Source organism: Bos mutus, chromosome 15, assembly GCF_027580195.1.
Source record: "Bos mutus isolate GX-2022 chromosome 15, NWIPB_WYAK_1.1, whole genome shotgun sequence".
Classification (NCBI taxonomy): domain Eukaryota; kingdom Metazoa; phylum Chordata; class Mammalia; order Artiodactyla; family Bovidae; genus Bos; species Bos mutus.
Genome location: NC_091631.1, coordinates 9303076 through 9324506, shown reverse-complemented (window position 1 = coordinate 9324506; position 21431 = coordinate 9303076).

Genomic DNA, 21431 nt, shown 5'->3' with positions numbered 1-21431 from the left:
AAGGCATGACAAGCATGGCAGATCAGGGAGTCTAGTTGTTGATTCTGCATCCCTTCTACTTCCCATGACCCTTGCACTCTGTACAATAACAACAACAACAAAAATCGAGAGTAGGCTTCAAGTCCTGATGAGGTACAAGATGCAGTCTTTAACTTCCCTAAATGACTAGATTCCAATCAGGCAGAAACATGGGTTGGCATCTCCCCATTAATCTCTGATTGTGTTTTCTGCTTTAAGGTTTATTTAAAGAATGAGTTTCTCCTTCAGGTCTGTGCAACTGGAGGAGACAGGGAAGACAGAACAGTGAAAGTGACATCTGTCGGCTAGCAGTAATTAGGAGAGATGTGTGGAGTTTCAGTGCTCTAAATGGCCCCGTTAAAATGTTGATGAGCAGTGAAATGTCTGATTAAATTTTAAGCAGGAATAAATGGGCCAGCCCCACCATAGGATAAAGCTAATGGAGTAGTAGACTGAGAAAATTAAACGAACAATGTGTCAGTGCAAGCTAAGAGACAAGCTGGCACAAATAGGCCTCTTCTGGAGCCTGAACATAGCTTCCTCTGCATGACTGCAAAGAAAAGATTTTCTGCAAGTACCACCTGAGCTTCAGAGTAGGTCATGAGCTACGGCATCAATTTGAATATTAGGAGACAAGAGGGGAATGGGCACGTTTAAAAAGGACACAGGAGTCAGAACAGAAGAACAGAGCAGTGACATGTGCACTGATGAAAGCTTAGAGAGCAACTCATTTCCCCTCTCTCTTAAGTCAGGAAAATGGAGGCAGAGGAACTCCTGGCTTCTAACAACAAGACTTTAGAATGTGCAAAGGAGCATGAAGTTATGGGGCTGAGGAAGTCTGAAGATGCTTGCTTCAGCTCTGGTTAACCAGAGAAACACTCACATGTCTGTTGAGCCAGTAAAACCATTACAGAGGTCTGCTGCTGCTGCTGCTGCTAAGTCGCTTCAGTCGTGTCCGGCTCTGTACGACCCCATAGACGTCAGTCCACCAGGCTCCCCCATCCCTGGGATTCTCCAGGCAAGAACTCTGGAGTGGGTTGTCATTCCTTCTCCAATGCAGGAAAGTTAAAAGTGAAAGTGAAGTTGCTCAGTCGTGTCTGAGTCTTCGCGACTCCATGGACTGCAGCCCACCAGGCTCCTCCGTCCATGGGATTTTCCAGGCAAGAGTACTGGAGTGGGGTGCCATTGCCTTCTCCAATTACAAAGGTCTAAGACTATGCCACTTCTTGACCTGTATACAGGTTTCTCAGAAGACAGGTAAGGTGGCCTGCTGTTCCCATCTGTTTAAGAATTTTACAGTTTGTTTTGACCCACATAGGTAAAGCCTTTAATGTAGTCAATGAAGCAGAAGTAGATATTTTTCTGGAATTCCCTTGCTTTCTCTATGATCCAGTGAAAGTTGACAGCTTGATCTCTGGTTCCTCTGCCATTTCTAAATCCAGCTTTTACATCTGCAAGAACTTGGTGCTAGAGAAGATTCTTGACAGTCCCTTGGAATGCAAGGAGATCAAATCACTTAATCCTAAAGGAAATCAATCCTGAATATTCCTTGGAAGAGCTGATGCTGAACTGAGGTTCCAATACTTTGACCACCTGATGTGAAGAACAGACTCACTGAAAAAGACCCTGGTGATGGGAAAGATTGAAGGAAGGAGGAGAAGGGGTGACAAAGGAAGAGATAATTGGATAGCATCACTGACTCAAACTCAGACATGAGTTTGAGAAAACTCTGGAAGACAGTGAAGGACAGGAAGCCTGGCACACTGTGGTCCATGGGGTGGCAAAGAGTTGGACACAACTTAGTGACTGAACAACAACAAGACCAAACAATAACAAACAGCAACAGCAAAACTCAACAAGACCCTAAGGATCACCAAATCCAGATATTGCATCTGGTGTTTCTCTTGCTCTTAAATCTGCAGCTATGATTTCACTTCTGAATTCTCTTTGCATTTTCCACCTTCATCTAGCCTGTCTTCCACATTAATGACCTCGCCTCATACTTCATGAGAAAGAGGAGCTGTTAACCACAAATTCTCATAGGTCTCACTGCAGAATCTACAAACATGTCAGTACCTTCATCTTTCCTTTGTTTTTAACAAGGGGAATCCCTCAACTTCCAATCAGAAGCCTAGGTCCCCTTCTTCCTTGACTCCTCAGTAATCTCAGTTCTTATATTATTCTCTCTCTCTATCTCTTAAGTCTCTCCCTCTACTTAATCACCCATTCCCATTAGCAAAATAACATGCTCTACTATTTCTTATTTTTAAAAAATAAACTATTCATTTGTTCAGTCTACATTACTCCCATGAGGTACTGATTTCTTTCTATTAAGCTTCTTAAAAGTGTTTGTGAATGTACACACAAACACCCCACTACTTCAATTACTCTTTAGATAGACAGATAGATGATAAAGACAGATGGCCGTGCTTTTCTGTTTCTCTTTTACATTATGGTATTTTCTTCCTTGTTTTAAAGTTAGACATTGCTTCGGAAAGGATGCCTATTGTTATAGCCAAAAATTCCAGATAAAGAAAACACTGCTTGTATCAATTCTCAAGGATGACATTTTGAGTATTATAAACACACGTTAGTTTTGAAGGGAAGAACTGGTCAAGAAAGAAATTGAATTTTCAAATTCTAGAAATGACCTCTATGGAAAATAAAGTTTCTCGTGGTCTGAAAGTGGAGTCTTACTAGGAATCATGGATTAGAGAGACGGAGGATACTATGTGAGCAAGTTATCTCCCCACCTGATAGGAAATAGAAGACAAAAGCCAGTCTAGCAGGTTCCGGATAGGAGGGAGGGTGAAGCAGTGAAAGATACATGTTCCCACTCTCCATTCTGAGTCAATACCATGGATAGATAAAGCTGTTAAAATAACCATAAAATTTGGGCTAAGACAAAATAGAGCTTGTTTTCTTATTTCTCTGGCCATATATCAGGGAAGATTCAGTTTCCTTTAAAAAAGTACTGATTTCAATAAGATGTTATCAAGGTGTTAGGCTAACAAGCAGCTATGGGATAAAGCTAAGACAGGGCTTCCCTGGTGGCTCAGGTGGTAAAGAATCTGCCTGCTATGGAAGAGACCCAAATTTCCTTCCCTGATCAGGAAGATCACCTGGAGAAGGGAATAACAACCCACTCCAGCATCCTCGCCTGGAGAATTCCATGGACAAAAGAGCCTAGCAGGCTACAGTCCATGGGTTCTCAAAGAATTGGACACAACTGAGTGCTTAACATACACATAGACACACACACACACACACTAAGAGAAAGAATCAAAGATAATGTCACTAGAGTCTCCCTCATCATCCGTGGATATGGATATGGATTTGGAAATTCTTATTGACTCAATGGAGGAAGCTAAATGTAGCTGAGTCAGTAGTCGAGGGGCCTGTCATGGACTACCTTAGAGAAATCCTTAGAGAAGCAGTCCCTGGCATGAGACTACTTATAATGGAAGTTGAAGAGTGATAGCTCTGTCCATGCATGAGATGAAAGGTATTGCCAAGGTTTAGACTATCTGCTATGATGGCCAGAGATGGAGGCAAGAGGTATACACTCTGACAATGCCATAATAATAAAGACTTTTTGATTCATTAGCAGGATGCCTCAATACCGGATGCCAATGATCATACGGACTAAAACTTCATCTCCATGGGATTTACCAAGAACCCTCAAGACAGCATAATAAGCTACACATGGATCATCTGACTCTTCCCCACATTTGATCATGAGAATATATATGCATGCAACTACAGTCAACCGGCAGCTTATCTAGAAGGAAAATAAATCATGGTTGGAGAGTCGAGTCGGAAATGAAATAAGCCTCTGTATTGTGCTCCATTTTCATATAACCAACTGCCAACTTGACATCTTTACTTGTACATCCCAAAGGCATGTCACACTTAACATAGCCAAATACAAATTCTTCATCTTCCCCGCCTGCTCTGCTCCTACTTCAGACTTCATCTTCTCACTAAATGACAAATGGCACTTTGTGAACCCATCCATTTAAACACTGGGGAGACATTCTTGAAACGTCATTCATAGTCTCATAAATCTCACAAGTGAATCTACTTCTCTCCATCTCTACTGCCACTCCTCTGGTCCAAGGCAACACCATCTCTTGTCTGGGCTGCTGTCCTCGGCAGTGAACTGAGGGAGTTTTCTTCTCTTAGATTTGGGATTTGTGGATATGTATGGTGAAATTATGCTAAGTAAAACAAACCAGTCACAAAAAGACATATTCTGAATTATTTCATTAATGTGCGTTATCTAGAGCAGTCAAATTCATCAAAATAGAAAATGGGAGGGTGGTTGCCAGGGGCTGTAGGAAAGAGAAGATGGGTACTTGTTTAATGGGCATAGAGTTTCAGTGTCCCAAGATGAAAAAGTTCTGGCAACTGGCTGCACAACTACGAATACACTTAATACTACTTAACTGTACATGAAGAAATGGCTAAAGTGGTAAATTTATGTTACGGGCTTTTTATCACAATAAGAATTTATTATTCAAAGTTTCTCAAAACTGTATGACCTGATAAATATAATTTACATTTTCAATGTTTAAAAAAATAAAAAAAATAAAAATATATTTGCTGCTTGCCTCTCTTCAAACCTGTCTTAATCAAGAATTGAATGATAAAGATGTATGATGAAGAAATCACAAACTTCTATAAAAAGGGAAGACTTTGAAAAAGTAAGCTGACAGGAGAAAGCCAGTTAGCCAGTGTTGGCAGAGAAGAATGCTGACCAGAAATCAGTTGATTCAGCAGTTTTCACTGTAAATCTCCACCACCCAACCCCCCACCTGAAAAGCTCAAGAGTAACAGGTCCCAGCACTGGCATTCTGGTAATTGATTAGCAACTGGCTTTCCAGGAAAATTAATCCATCAAATAAACAAACAAAAATACTGATTTATAGTGTTTGCTGATTATCACGAAGCAAATACACTACAGTCAATTTCAAATTACTAATGTAAGGTCACTGGGTGCAGATATAAGAAGAAATGTACACTCTGTCAGTACAGGTGATGCAATCCCTAAATGATACCCATGGAGCACAAAAGTTATGAACCATAAAGAAAGCTGAGTGCTGAGGCATTGATGTTTTTGAATTGTAGTGCTGGAGAAGACTCTTGAGAGTCTCTTTGAATCCAAGGAGATCAAAACAATCAATCCTAATGGAAATCATCCCTGAATATACATTGGAAGGACAGAAGCTGAAGCTCAAGTTACAATACTTTGGCCACCTGATGCAAACAGCCAACTCATTGAAAAGACCCTGATTCTGGGAAAGATTGAAGGCAGGAGGAGAAGAGGGTGGCAAAGGATGAGATGATTCGATAGCATCATGGACTCAATGGACATGAATCTGAGCAAACTCTGGAAGGTAGTGGAGGACAGAGAGCCTGGTGTGCTGTAGTTCATGGAGTTGCAAAGAGCTGGACATGACTTAGCGAATGAACAATAACAACAGCAAATGAATAGCTGCACAAAAAGGAAGTGAAGTCAGTGAAAAATACTCATTTAGCAATACTAATACTGTAAACCAGGGATCCCCAACCTTTTGGCACCAGGGACTTGCTTCATGGAAGGCAATTTTTCCTGGGATAAAGTAGAGGGAGCAGTTTCAAGATGGTTTAAATGCATTACCTATATTGTACGTTTTACTATTATTATTATTACATCTGCTCCACTGCTGCTGGAAACAATGAGTCATTATTTCCGCGACAGGTGATAAAACTGTATTAGGAGGAAAATACTGGGGACAGTGGTGATGGCGCTATCACCCGCCATAGCTGAAACAACATATGTAACATCTAAACGTGTAAAACAAAGACTATTACTTATAATAAGAATATTGCTTGTAACTGAAGCAATTGAAGAGATTGTCCCTTAGGGGAAAAGAAGTAGGTGAGTAGAGGACTTCTATTTCTCTTTTCTGGAAGTCTTGCAGGCTGGGTATTGTTGGGATTAAGAACACGGTGTCTGGCATCACCCAGCTTGGACTTAGCATTCTGAGCCCTAGTAGCCACGAGACCTGGGTGAGTTATTTAACCACTCTCATCCTCAGTTTCTTCATCTTTATAGTGAGAAGAGCAAGAGGCCTATTTTGCAAGGATAATTGTGAGGATTAAATGAGGTAATATATGTAAAATACTCAGAACAAGATTTGGCTCATAATAAATAATATTAACTTTTATAATTACTATTTGCCTTTTTAAAATTGTGTAACCAAGTTATTCTGATGAATATTAAAGACTAAGTTAAAAGAATAATAAACATGATGGGTTATAAAAGACTCATAATGAAGTAGAGCCTTTATTCAAAGTTTATGTTTGGCAGTATCTCATTTGAGATTGAGGTTTGGAAATATATATATATTTTGCATGAGAAAACTTGTAAACATGAAAAGTTTTATTTCTTAGGAAGACAATTTGTAAGTAAACTTTGTAAGTAAACCAAGGTATCTTTCCAGGGTAAAAGATTAAGAGCCTCAGTTATTCTCCCCAATGTTGAAAGTCACGAAAAGTTACCCAGGTGTATTGGCTTGGTCATGATGTAGACCCAGCAACACAGAAGGGCCCATCAGTCTCTTAGTACAAAATCAGTATGAAGGAAGAATATGGCACTATGGACAGATCAGTATTAAAACCCAGAAGATAATGGTGGTCTGGCTTCATGAGGACTCAAGACACCAGAACCTGTTCTGAGGCAGCCATCCTAGTTATCAGCCTTTTCACTCCAGGAATGGTCGTATTAGTTCATAATACCAGCTCTATCATTGAGAATCCAACATACTTTTGGAATGGGGATCACTTGGCTAGGTGGGACAAGATGAGGACTTTCTCTTGTGTTTTAAATTACCAGTGAGGCTTGCTCAGTATTAAAAGTGGGTGGAAAAGGAGGCTCAGTGTTTTCCTCCAGACATGACAGGTGACCAAAACAAGAAGAAGCACGTCTACTGCTGCTATGTGCAAGCTTCTTACCCAGAAATAAGGATGGCACATTATTCTTGAGGTACCGACTTCACATCATAGCTATAAAGTTCTCTGCTGCTGCTGCTGCTGCTGCTAAATCGCTTCAGTCGTGTCCAACTCTGTGCGACACCATAGAGAGTAGCCCACCAGGCTCCCTCGTCCCTGGGATTCTCCAGGCAAGAACACTGGAGTGGGTTGCCATTTCCTTCTCCAATAAAGTTCTCTAGCCTCATGATTATTTCAGAGATGGAGGAGCAATAATGTCTTTTGCACATGAATGAGCCTCTGAAAGTTCTTTGGTAGGGTGTGTGTGCTAGTTGCTCAGTCGTGTCCGACTCTTTGCAACCTGATGGACTGTAGCCCTCCAGGCTCCTTTGTCCATGGAATTCTCCAGGCAAGAGTACTGTAGTAGGTTGCCATTCCCTTTAGAATCCACAGAAAGAAACTAAACTTCATGTTAACTGAGTGTGTGGGTTTCAAGTTTTGTGTTTGAGATGCTACTCTGAGATAGTATTCTTATTGCAAATTTTAAGGAACACCCTGGTTCCATATACTTCCCTGATAGGAGAAAAATAAGTCAGTTGGCTTTTGACATGTATCCTAGTCCCTGCCTGGTTGAGATATGCAGAGAAGCAAGAGCTGTATACAGTTGACCCGTGAACAACACAGAGATTAGGCATGCTAACCCTCCTTGCAGAGGAAATCCTCATGTAACGTTATAGTCAGCCCTTTATACCTGCAGTACCACGTCTGAGGATTCAGCCAACCACGGGTCCTGTAGGACTGTAACAGACATTTAGTGGGGAAAAAAAAGCTTATATAAATGAATCCAAACAGTTCAAATCTGTGTTGTTTAAGGATCAACTGTATTCATGTTTTCAGTGTTTTTTACCTGGCTTTGAACTAGGGCATGCAAGCTTAGGGATTCCATTTCCCCATTTAGAAAGAAACATAATGAATGGTTACCCCTTTCCATCTCATAAGAACACTGAAAGAACCAAGGAGTGCATTACATTAAACAGCATGAATAAGTATAATTTTCCAATTACTTACTAGAAAATACCATGCTAAGTATTTATTAATAACATATATTATTCCTCTTCATTTTTTACAAAAAAAAAAAAAAACTGTGAAAGAGGCAACAATATCCCCAGGTCACAGAGAGGAGAACCAAGGCTCAGAGAAGTAATGTAATGTCTCCAGAGATCCAAGTTAGGATTTAAGTCTACTCCTTTACGAATAGAAACACAATTACCACATAAAGCCATCATTACTATTTATCTTTCAAATTTCAAAACATTGCTTTTGCTTAGGATCCTCTGATTTTCCTGGATCCCACACACTAAAGATAAGTTATAGGTATTTACTCTGTGAAATGTCAATGTCTGAGGTTATTAGAAATCTTAAGTTATTATATTTTAAGTATGTGAGATTAAATATTTAATCCCTAAATTTGGAAATTAGATACAAGAAAAATATTTATCCAAAGATCACTATCCTCACACAATTACTTTTATGGACTTTTCTTCATATGAATTTAGTTATATGGTTATAATCACCATGTACATGCAATAAATTTGCTTAGCAGTCATATTATACCTCCTAAAAAATGACTTCATAATATTGCTTTGGATCGGCACTCTAGAGTTTTTTAGTTAACCCCATGATAAAAGGTATTTTTCTATCTCAAACTACTTATTGAAACAGCTTGAAATAAATAATTCTGTACTGAACAGTGTCTTACGTATATATTTTAAATACATTTTTAATTATAGGCTTGACATGCTAACTGTTTTCATTATGATGCAAAAATGAACACGCAGTTCACAAAATGTTCATTTTCTCACCAACACAAACACTCCTTTTAAATAACTCAGCATTTATGTATTAATACCTACTATTATAAGGTCTTGATTCTATTTAATAGTGTCAGGTTCTATGCCAGGAATTAGAGCATATATTCCATTTGGCCATATGGATAACCCTATTTCACCAATACCATACAGGAAATTATCCTCAGGGTTTCCCAAATCATGAATTACCATGAAAATCATAGAAAGAAAAGGCATATAATTTGAGAAGCATGACTTTTAGGCTTACCATCTAATCTCCTGTATCTACCTCAAGTTTAATGAGCCACTAGGCACATGGATTGGTATTTATATCCACGGCTTGCGATACACCCCAGGAACTTTGAAGTGTGTGCTATGAATAGATCAGTTTCCATGACCTCTCTTCACATCTTTGTTTCAGCTCTTTGGTTAGGGACCCTGAGCAAGTGCGCTAGAAACGGTGCTACCCCTATCATGCGGTGAGGAGCAGTGCCATGAGTAACAAATGAGCCCGTTACTGCTCTACAGGAGAGGAGACAGGTCAATCCTTTGCTAAATCTCTGTGCACCGTGTCTCTTCCTTGTTCCAATTACCCAGGAAGTGATGGCACTTTCTCGTCTACAGCCTTTCGAAACTTGCTGACATGTATTTAGGACATTGCTGGGATTGTAAGTCTTAACCAAACTGTCCTCAGTAATTCTCGTGGAAAATAAGATCCAATGCTTTCTCAACTCAGACCACACCCATTTACAAACCAGAGGAAGAACTAGGACAGGCAGAAAGAGAAAGATTACTTTCCAACCAAAATACTTATTTAAATCCAGAAATATAATAATTGCTGAAAAACTGGCCATAGAATATTGCCATTAACTAACATCCTGATTTTCCTAAAGAGGAAGCTAATTCCCTCAAAAATGCAACAAGTTGTGTAAGCTAGTTTGTGGCACAATCCCGAAGGAAAATATGCCCTGAAACTTGGGTTTTTTTTTTTTTTTTTCATCATTAGCAATTTAGATTCCCTTAGCTTTTGGAGTAGCTTTTTATTCATTCAAAAAATAACTTTTGAGTGTCTTCCATAAAATTACTACTCTGGCACTAGGGATTCAGCTAAGGTTGAAATGTGGTGGTGGTGCTGGGAATACAAAATCAAAAGTCACAGTCTGACAAGGAGACAGGTTTGTAGACTGATAATTTAAGTGTAACGTGATGAGCAGAATCCAAATAGAACTGTAAGCTGTGTGCTACAAAAAGTCTGCCTGAGGGACTCAGGGGGAACTTCCCGAAAGAGGCAGCCTGCTTTCAGAAGGAGCAGTTTGCAAGGAATGACAGGCAGAATAGCATAGGAGGCAGAGAGAACGTCACACATACAGGACAGGATACTTGAGAAGCAGCACAGAGTTGCCCCATTTCTTGACTTTGGTGACAGAGTTGGCTTCCCAGGTGGCACAGAGGAAAAGAGTCTGCCTCCCAGTGCAGGAGAAGCCAGAGACGTGGGTTTGATCATGGGGTCGGGAAGATCCCCTGGAGAAGGGAATGGCAACCCACTCCAGTATTCTTGCCTGGAAAAGTCCATGGACAGAGGAGTCTGGTGGGCTATTGTCTATGGGGTCAAAAAGAGTTGGACATGACTGAGCACACACTCACGCAGAGCTTATTTATAACTGCTTTATTTTCGTCTTCCATGTCACCTTGTTAGTGCCTCTTTCTCTGCTTCACGTTTGGGATTCCTGAGGGTCCTGTCCTCCGCACTCTGTTCTTCCTTTCTCTACACACTCTGCCTTAGATTCCACTAAGACATATTCCTCCCATCTATCTCCCAGATCTTTCTCTCTTGAGCTCCAAATCAACAAATTATAACCATACAAACACTAAGTGTTTGAAAGTATTTTCAGTGTTTTTATTCAAATTCTATGTTCCTACCCTGTGTTATCTCAGTAAATGGCACCATCACCAAGTTACCTGAATTATTACTCCTGCCTGTTCTGTCTCCTTTATTCTTCACATTCAATCTGTCACCAAATCAGACTAAAGGTAACTTCCCTGAGTTCCCCAACAACCCTTTTACCACCCTGTCCAAACTTTCCTTTTTGCATCAAATTATTCATTATATTTTGCCTTTAAGAAGTTTCAAATGTCTACAGACTGATTTCTGCCCAATTTCCAGGCCACTAATGGTTTGTTTAGAATAGTTTTATATATAATAAACTCACATAAAATCACATGGGGATAGTTCAGATGGGATAGTCATTTATTTTCCATGGCAACTGACATAAAAGCACAGAAAAATGTCACTGTGACTGAAGACTGGAGAAAAAAAGTTGTGATAGAGAGACAAAAGGGGAGATATTGCCAGGGTCAGAAAAAATAGAGATTAGTTTTAAATATTAATTCAAAGCTGAGGATAAATGCTCTAGATTATAGGCAGTGATTTGTGATTTACTTCTCACATAGACAAACCTATGGTAGGTTACTCCCTGATGAGTAGCAGCAAGAATTGATTTAATATTGTTACATTTATTACTTATTCTATAAGCTTTTATTGACTACACACTCAGTGACAGGCACTAGGCTAAACATACAGTCAATATAAGAGATATGTCTCTAGCTTTCAAGCATCCAAATTAGAAGGCATCACTAGCCCACAGAAAAGCAGCAGAAAATCATATCACTTTATGACATAGTTCAAGAGAGATAGTAAAATAATGCAAGGGATTTAGAAGAGTCTTCTCCTTGGTATGCATAATTTCTAGTCCTCAGAAAGTCCTACAATTGCTCAACATTGCCTATTGATTGTGATTGTGTTTAAATCAAGGAAACATCATAGACAGCCTGACTCTGTGTGTGTGTGTGTGCATATGCTACCTTTTCCAAATTATTTCTAACAAGTATAAGGCTGTCCAACTCAATGGAGATGAGTTTCAGCAAATTCCAGGAGATAGTGAAGGACGGGGAAGGCTGGAATGCTGCAGTCCATGGAGTCGCAAAGTGTTGGACATGACTTAGCAACTGAACAAAAATAATCACTTAGTTAATTCTTATTATGTACCAGACCAGTGTTAAGAATGTTGTATACTCTATGTATCTACTATATGTAATATCTTCCTTGTCTTACATTGTTTATTCCATCCAGACACACATTCTCCAGGATTTTAGTTGGCCATAATTTCTGGGTGAATGTACAAACAGATGGTTAGTGGGATGAACTCCAGCCCCAGCTACTGAAGTTGGCCCTGAGGTGTAACTAATATTCACCATCTTCTGCACCACCCAGAGATACCCCTCCTCTCTGCTGGTAGTTTGCCTGAATTGTAGACCCAGAACCTCATCCCTTGGGGATCTGAACACCTGTTTCATCACCCTCTTATCAGACGAGTGTTGCTGTACTTGCCATTTACAGCTGAAACTTGGCATGGTGGTGCCAAAACTATGTCAGATATCTGCCCCCTGCTCCCACGACACAGCCGCAGCCTATTGCCTCATGATGATCAGAGTCAATTACTTCAAATGTAGTAGCTCTGCTCTGTGCTGCCTTATCTATTGACATGGGAAGCCCAAAGTGACCAGACCACAGCTATAACGGTAGCTGCAGTGAGACTCAATAGGTTTCCTGTTGGAAGCATCTCTTCACTAGAAAGAGGTACTCTAGACCCGTAGAGCCTGAAGTTATAAAAATGGAAAAACAAATTCCCCCAGTGGGTCACTGGGAGTGATAGTAAATAGGACATTCGTACTTTCACATCTTGGTTCCCAGACTCAGTATTCTGCCTCTTGTGGACACCCCTACACAATGGCTGTTGGCTTAAGGAGACATATTACATATTGAATGATAGCACCTCACTGACACATGGTGCTCTTTCCAAGCTGGCATCACAGCTGTACCCTCATGCTACTGCTCCATGAAGCCAATATTAATAATATTATGGTGTGGGATGACAAGGGTCCAGGGGTTCTGGATTCATGGTCATATGCCTAATGTTGTACTTTCATTGCTATAAAGGAGGTCCCTTAGTTCAACTAGAAGTCATATAGAATCCAAGTTGGAATGCTCTTAGACAGTGATGTTGACTAAGCACTATACCCAGAAAAGGCAAACCATCCCTGGAATATGTTTCAGCTCAAATCTGGGTGAATTGCTACCTTTTCCAGAATGGTAAGGGGTCTAATGCAATTAATTTTACACAAATGTACCAGAGAAGGTAACTTATTGAAGACAGTCTTGGGCTCTGTTATTGGAAGGTAATGCTGACATTCAGCAATGGCAATAACTAGAGAAGCCTTGGTAAGAGGAAGCTCAGGCTAACACCCACGCACACCCTCCATCACTGTAACGGTAACTTTTTCTTTTAGTCCATTGTTCAATTAAGAGTGACTGAAGACAAAGAATGGGTAACATTTACTGGTCAAGTCATCCTATATAGCCATTTGTTAAAGTTCTTCTCAATAGATACTCTGTGGTAAGTATTAGTATATGATACAAAAATCCCTGTACTTCATATCTATTCCCATAAATTCATCAACATGACTCTCTCCCAGGCCTTCGTGTCATGGATCTTCCAATCATTTTCTCCTTTAAGCCTCCTAACCAACCAGTAAAGAAATTCATCAACATGACTCTCTCCCAGGCCTTCGTGTCATGGATCTTCCAATCATTTTCTCCTTTAAGCCTCCTAACCAACCAGTAAAGCAATTCATCACTGCATGTGAATTTGTACAATTCAAACTACTTAGTTTTCACACAAAATAGATGACAAATAAAATCAGTTAAAGCTCGTCCACTCCTTCCCACTTGGACGATTTCAACTAACCACTATTTTAAAAGGTCACTCATGAGTAGGACTGTCCTGAAACCACCTTCTATTTTTAGTTTGTAGCAATATATTGGAAAAGGTCAATTTTCATTCCAATCCCAAAGAAGGGCAATGCCAAAGAATGCTCAAATTACCGCACACTGCACTCATTTCACATGCTAGCAAGGTAAGCTAAGAATCCTTCAAGCTAGGCTTCAATAGTACATGAACCGAGAACTTCCAGAGGTACAAGCTGGATTTAGAAAAGGTAGAGCAACAAGAGATCAAGTTGCCAACAACTGGTGGATCATAGAAAAAGCAAGAGAGTTCCAGAAAAACATCTACTTCTGCTTCACTGACTACACTAAAGCCTTCGACTGTGTGGATCACAACAAACTACAAATTCTTAGAGATGGGAATACCAGACCACCTTACCTGCCTCCTGAGAAATCTGTATGCAGGTCAAGAAGCAACAGTTATGCAACAGGCATGAACAACGGACTGGATGCAAATTGGGAAAGGAGTACATCAAGTACATCTGTATACTGTCAGCCTGCTTATTTAACTCATATACAGAGTATATCATGCAAAATGCTAGGCTGGATGAAGTGCAAGCTAGAATCAAGATTGCAGGGAGAAATACCAATAACTTCAGATATGCAGAGGACACCACCCTTATGGTAGAAAGCAAAGAACTAAAGAACCTCTTGATGAAAGTGAAAGAGAAGAGAGAAAAAACTGGCATAAATTCAACATTCAAAAAATTAAGATCATGGCATCTGGTCCCATCACTTCATGTCAAATAGATGGGGAAACAATGGAAACAGTGAGAATCTCTATTATTTTGGGCGCCAAAATCACTGCAAATGGTGACTGTAGCCATGAAATTAAAAGAAGCTTGCTCCTTGGAAGAAGAGCTACAGTAAACCTAGACAGCATATTAAAAAGCAGAGACATTACTTTTCTGACAAAGGTCCTTCTAGTCAAAGCTATGGTTTTTCCAGTAGTCATGTATGGATGTGAGAGTTTGACCATAAAGAAAGCTGAGCACCAAATAATTAATGCTTTTTTGAATGGTAATGTTGGGGAAGACTCTTGAGAGTCCCTTGGACTGTAAGGAGATCAAACCAGTCAATCCTAGAGGAAATTAACCCTGAATATTCATTGGAAGTCCTGAGCCTGAAGCTGAAGTTTCAATACTTCGACCATCTTAAGCAAAGAGCCAACTAATTGGAAAAGACCCTGATGTTGGGAAAGATTGAAGGCAGGGGGACAAGGGAAAAACAGAGGGCAAGATGGTTGGATGGCATCACCGACTCAATGCACGTGAGTCTGAGCAAACTTCAGGAGACGGTGAAGGACAGGGAAACCTGGAGTGCTATAGTTCATGGGGTTGCAGAGTCGGACACAAGTGAGTGACTGAACAACAATATATCAGAACTGACTTCTGCATAAACCAAGTGCAGTTTTTCTCTTCTCTTATCAGCTGATCATAAGCAATTTTCCATGAGGCCACAGGTGTGAACTGAGGGAGCATCATCAGTGCAACAATACTGAGTGATGTAGAGGCCAGGGCTACTTATTCATACGGTTAATCTGTGATTTCTGAAGCTAATCCCAGAATTACTATACCATCTTGCAATGGACTGCTGCTGCGCACACTAAACTCAGACTTGGTGGGTTTAACCATTTAACCATATGTAGTTCTGTGATGAATACTGCACACTCACTGGATACCCCACGGTCACATAACCAGTTTCTACCAGGGCCCAGTATCATTCTTGCAGCTACTTTTTGAATAATGTATAGTTTTTCTGCAGATGGCATGGCCTTTCTCCAGAATCTTAGGGGCCTGTACTGTAACTTTCCTACCGGGGCTTGGCAGAGACACCACATGGCATCTTTGTTCAGTACAAATACCTCAGTGACATGAGATCAGCCGAGCCATATGGCTCAAGTGGCAAAGCAACAGCCTGGATCTGTGACAAAGGATTTTCTTGCTCTGAGCCTCACTCAAAATAAGTAGCCCTTGACATCACCCAATAAATGGATGAAAGCAGTATTCACATTTGCAGAAAGCGTGCTCTTCTAAAACCTCAAGAATCTTAGTCATCAGCTCAGGCTGCCCTCCAAGTTTCAGAAGATTATATCTTTAAAAGTAGCTAAGGAGGCCCTCTGAATTTCACTTTGCTTCAAATCCATGATTAATAAATGAAAACTTGTAATTTTCTCTCCTCAGTGCATCAGTTGGTGCTTTGTACCACCATCCAGTTTCACAAGACCTATCGTTATTATTCCAATAAAATTCCAGTCCGATTGCAAAAGCTTATATGTCCCCTCCCACTGATTTCCTGTACCTGATCCTCACAGGTGAAAACCTAAGCGATTTCACAGCTGCAATACCAAGCCAAGAATCATTAATACTTTACCACCAGTAGTAGGGTCCTCATTGGCATTCAGCCAGCAGATAACCCAACTCGGAATCCCATTCTTTACATCCAGCTTTCTAAGATCACTCCTGGTCTTCTGTCAAATTCCTTCAAAGCAGAGTCTGAGACAGGATTTTTGAACCAGTGATTCATTGAGAGAATTTTTCAAAAGAAAATTGTAAAAAGATAATAGGAAAGCAGAATAGAGGAGAACAAAAAGCTAAGCAAAGATCTGATTTCACTGAAATATAATCATTAGATTGATATCTCAGAGAAGTGAAGTGAAGTGAAGTCACGCAGTCGTGACGGACTCTGAGACATCATGGACTGTAGCCTACCAGGCTCCTCCCATGGGATTTTCCAGGCAAGAGTACTGGAGAGAGTTGCCATTTCCTTTGCCAGAGGGTCTTCCTCATCCAGAGATCGAACCCGGGTCTCCTGCATTATAGGCAGATGCTTTACCATCCAAGCCACCAGGAAAGTCAATATCTCGAGAACTCCGGAACATATAGAGACCTACAGAGTTGTCCCATTTTAAGGAAGGTGGTCAGACTTTTGAACCTCCATATTTGTCAGGCATTGGCAAACAACCACTCTAGGAGGCACAATCTCCCAAACATTTGCATGTGAAGAGGCTCATGTCATCCAAGGAAAATCTTTAGGAAATGAATGGAAGTGTGGGATGGATGCATCAGTGTGATAAAGGCTATCTAGAGGGGCCACCAAAAGAGTTTCCAAGATACCTATCACTGTACTCTACCCAGAAGCCAAGGAATCAACTCTCCTGTGGGCTTCTTGCCTAGACTGACCCAGGTGACCCTCACCATCTTCCCAAACATCACCCGTTGTCTTTTGTTGGGTACTGCCTGGTGTCAACCATCTCCAGCACCTGTTACAATCAGAGAGCATGTCTCCTCAGCCAGTATGGTGCACAAATGTGAGTCAGAGGAGGTAATACAAGCAATTTTACTTATAGCCCTCTCCCTTTCAAATGTACTCAGTGGCGAGAACTTTTCAATTGTTTCTGACTTTAAACTCAGGTGACCTCAGTGTTTTTTCTCACTCTTTTTGGGAAGACCAGAAATTAAAATATCTAACCCAACAGTCAAAATCACAAACTTGCTCTAAAGTTCAAGACCCTTCCCTTCCTTGGTCTAGCTCCCTAAATCTGGCGAATGGAAATGTGGTTGGTTTCTCTTCCCAGGTTGATGCTGAGGATGGAGAAGAGGTAAGAAGGTGAGGCAGAAGTATTCTTATTGGCTGACTCTCTTATGGGTCTCTTTGTACTCGCTGGGCTGAGTGTATACAAGAGCCGACTTTTCCTCTGGGAGGTACTTTCATAGGTTTTTCAAAAACACATCATTCACCACTGAAATGCTCTTGTCTGCAGTTTTCTTGATCTTGACAAATAAATCTTGTTTCAGCTAGTCAGTTCCTTTGTCAGTCCCTAGGAATCTGGTGATAACATCAGCTTCTGTTGCCTGAAGAATGTTCAGCCTTTTAGATAGCTCTATGCTCAAGTCACTCAGTTGTGTCCGATTGTTTGTGGCCTCATGGACTGTAGCCCGCCAGACACCTCTTGCCCATGGAATTTTCCAGGCAAGAATAGTGGGGTGGGTTGCCATTTCCTTCTCCAGGGAAACTTCCTGACCCAGAGATCAAGCCCATGTCTCATGCATTGCAGATGGATTCTTTACCATCTGAGCTACCAGGGAAGCCCGTACATACCTCTGCTGCTGCTGCTGCTGCTAAGTCGCTTCAGTCGTGTCCAAGTCTGTGCGACCCCATAGATGGCAGCCCACCAGGCTCCCCCGGCCCTGGGATTCTCCAGGCAAGAACACTGGAATGGATTGCCATTTCCTTCTCCAATGCATGAAAGTGAAAAGTGAAAGTGAAGTTGCCCAGTCATGTTGGGACTCTCAGCAACCCCATGGACTGCAGCCTACCAGGCTCCTCCATCCATGGGATTTTCCAGGCAAGAGTACTGGAGTGGGGTGCCATTGCCTTCTCTGTATATAGCTCTAATGTGAACCAAATTCCAGGTCTCTCCCCTACATCTGGCCCATGGGAAACACTCCCTCATTCTTTTCCCCAAACCCTGGGAATGTAAGATATCCCTATGCTACAATACCACTCCTTTGCTTCACCTCAAATCAAGTGACTGATCAGACTCTTGCTATTTAAATTTCTCAAGCCCATTTTAGAAACAAGCACGCTATTCTCCAAACTAAAGAGGACATCTACTGATGGCTGAAACCAGTCATTAAGTTTGAGATGCATCTTCCCCATCTCACCTGGTTTGAGTGGTGAGATTCACAACACACCAAAAGTTTTCTTCAGATTTTATATTTACAAAGTTAACCTCCATTTTCACCCTTTCTTACAGGCTTTATAAATTTTAATATGGGTAAATGGTACAAGAGTTTTATAATCAGTTATTTTTATTAAATCTTTTAAACGTACGTCTGCTCTCTGCCCTTCACTTTGAATATGGTGTCCTCCGTATCTCAGCATTTGTGTACGACTTTCATTTTAACATAGTGTCACATCCAGTTTTTAGTTCTGGGTCTGACTTCTTCAGCTCTCTCTCAAATTTGATATTCTAAAATCATGCCCTTTTCCCAGTTCTCTACAAAGGACTTTCATCTAATCATTTTACCTCTCTAAACCTAATCCTAAATAGACTTTTTAAATAACCAGCTATATTCAGAAGACAATGTATTTGCCCACATTTTGACCAAAGTGATCTAAGATTAATATCAAGCTCTGACATTTATTTGTTATATGATCTAGGTCAGCTACATAGCCTCACTCACCCTCATCTGTAAGGTATTTGCCAGTTATAAAATGCAGGTACATAGTAGAGTGTCAATAAACATTAGTGTCCTTTCGTATTTTTACCCACAACTTTCCTTCAGGTTGTTTTGCCACAAAAATTCCAGTCAAATCCTACCATCTTTTTCCTTGCCATCTCCCACACAGCAACTGGAAATCAATATCCTATTTTTGGGCTCATGTCACCAAGACAGTCCATACTGTCACAAAGATCAACCATATGACAGTGATCTACAAACACAAGCAGCTCTGAGAGAATTCAGGAGCCCATTTAATAAACTTCTGAAACACACTGGGACAAAAAAAAAATCCTTAGGATAAATGCACAAAAACTGAGGAGAGAATGGCTTCATTTCACCTGCATCATCTCATCCCCCAGGTTAGCACTTCTCAGTGCCAAGATGAAACTCTCCAGCTACAAAGGGCACCCATCATTGGAAAGGGAGGAAGGAGTATGAGACTAGCTTCCTTGGCCTTTCAGGGCACTGAACAAGAACCCACTTTAGATTCATCCTACCCAGAGATCAGCAAAGCTGAAGTGTATAGAGACAGTTAAGAAGCAGGAAGAAGGGCAAGGGCAAGGGCAAGGGCAACTACTATGAATAGGAACAATCATTGTTCCCAGTGACTTATCAAGAAAAAAAGAGAGGACTCAAATAAATAAAATTACAAATGAAAGAGGAGACATTGAAACTGATACCAAAGAAATACAAAGATTTATAACAGGCTGCCATAAGCAACGATACCCAAAACAAAGTGTACAAACTAGAAGAAAGGGATAAATTCCTAGAAACATACAAACTATCAAGACTGAATCATGAATATATAGAAAATCTGAAGAGACCAATAACAGATTAGGAGATTGAATCAGTAATCAGAAACCTCCCAAAAAAGAAAAGCCTCAGATCATATGACCACTGGTAAATTACACCAAACATTTAAAGAATGAATGCCACTCATTTTCAAACACTTCCCAAAAAATTAAAGAGGAGAAAACACTCCCAAACTTATTTATGAGGGCAGTATTACCCTGACACCAAAGTCAGATAAAGATACTATAAGGAAAAAAAACTATAAATTAATATCCTTGATGAATAGAGATGTGAAAATCCTCAACAAAATATTAGCAAAACAAATTCAATGGCATAGTAAAAGGATTATTCACCATGATCAATTGGGGTTTTTTTCAGAGCAATCATTTGGAAGAACAAAGTGTAAGCACATTTTCTGATTTCAAACTACATTACAAAGCTATAGTAATGAAAACAGTATGGTACTGGAATAAAACCATACATATATGGAATAGAATTTAGAGCACAGAAATAAACTTACACATATATTGTCAACTAATGTTTGACAAAGGAGTCATGAACACACAGTGGGGAAAGAATTGATCCTTTTTTAAATTATGTTAGGAAAATTGAATACTCACATGGAAAAGAATGAAACTGGATCCCTAACTTACACCTACACACAGAAATTAAACAGAAATGGATTAAGTAATAAAAGTAAGACCTGAAACTTTAAATCTCCTGGAAGAAAACATAGAATAAAATCTCCTTAACATCAATCTTAGTGATGATTTTTTGAATATGATACCAAAAGCACAAGTAACAAAAGCAAAAACAAACAAGTGGGATTATATCAAATTTTAAAAGTTGTACACTGACAAAAGTCAACAAAATGAAAAGGTAACCTATGGTTTGAGAAAAAACATTTGCAAACCACGTATCCTATAAGAGGTTAACATCCAAAGTATATAAAGAATTCATACAACTCAATAGCAAACCACACACATAATAATTTAACTGATAAAACAAGCAAGCAAGCTGAATAGACATTTTCAAAAAAGTCATACAAATAGCCAAGAAGCATATGAAAAGATGCTCAACGTCTCTAATCACCAGGGAAATACACAGCAAAACCACCCTGAGATATCACTTCTCACCTGTTAGAATGACTATTATTGAAAAGGCAAGAGATTAAAAAATACTGGAGAGACATGGAGAAAAAGGAATCCTTGTGCACTGTTGGTAGAAATGTAACTTGACAGAGCTACTGTGGGAAACATTATGGAGGTTCCTCAAACAATTAAAAATGAAACTACCGTATGATCCAGCAATCCCACTTCTGGGTATATGTCCAGAGAAAATGGAATCACTCTCTCAATGAGACACCTGCACTCTCATGTTTATGGCAGCATTGCTGACTACAGCTGAGAAGTGGAAACAACCTAAGTGGCCATCAGTGGATGGACAGATACTCCAAATGTTGTATATATCCAATGGAAAATTACTTGACCATGAAAGTGAAAGTGAAGTCACTCAGTCGTGTCCAACTCTTTGCAACTCTGTAGGCTGTAGCCCACCAGGCTCTTCCGTCCATGGGATTCTCCAGGCAAGAGTACTGGACTGGGTTGCCACTTCCTTCTCCAGGGGATCTTCCCAACCCAGGGATTGAACCCGGGTCTCCCTCATTGCAGGCAGACGCTTTAACCGCTGAGCTGGAAATGCTGCCATTTGGCACAACATGGATGGACC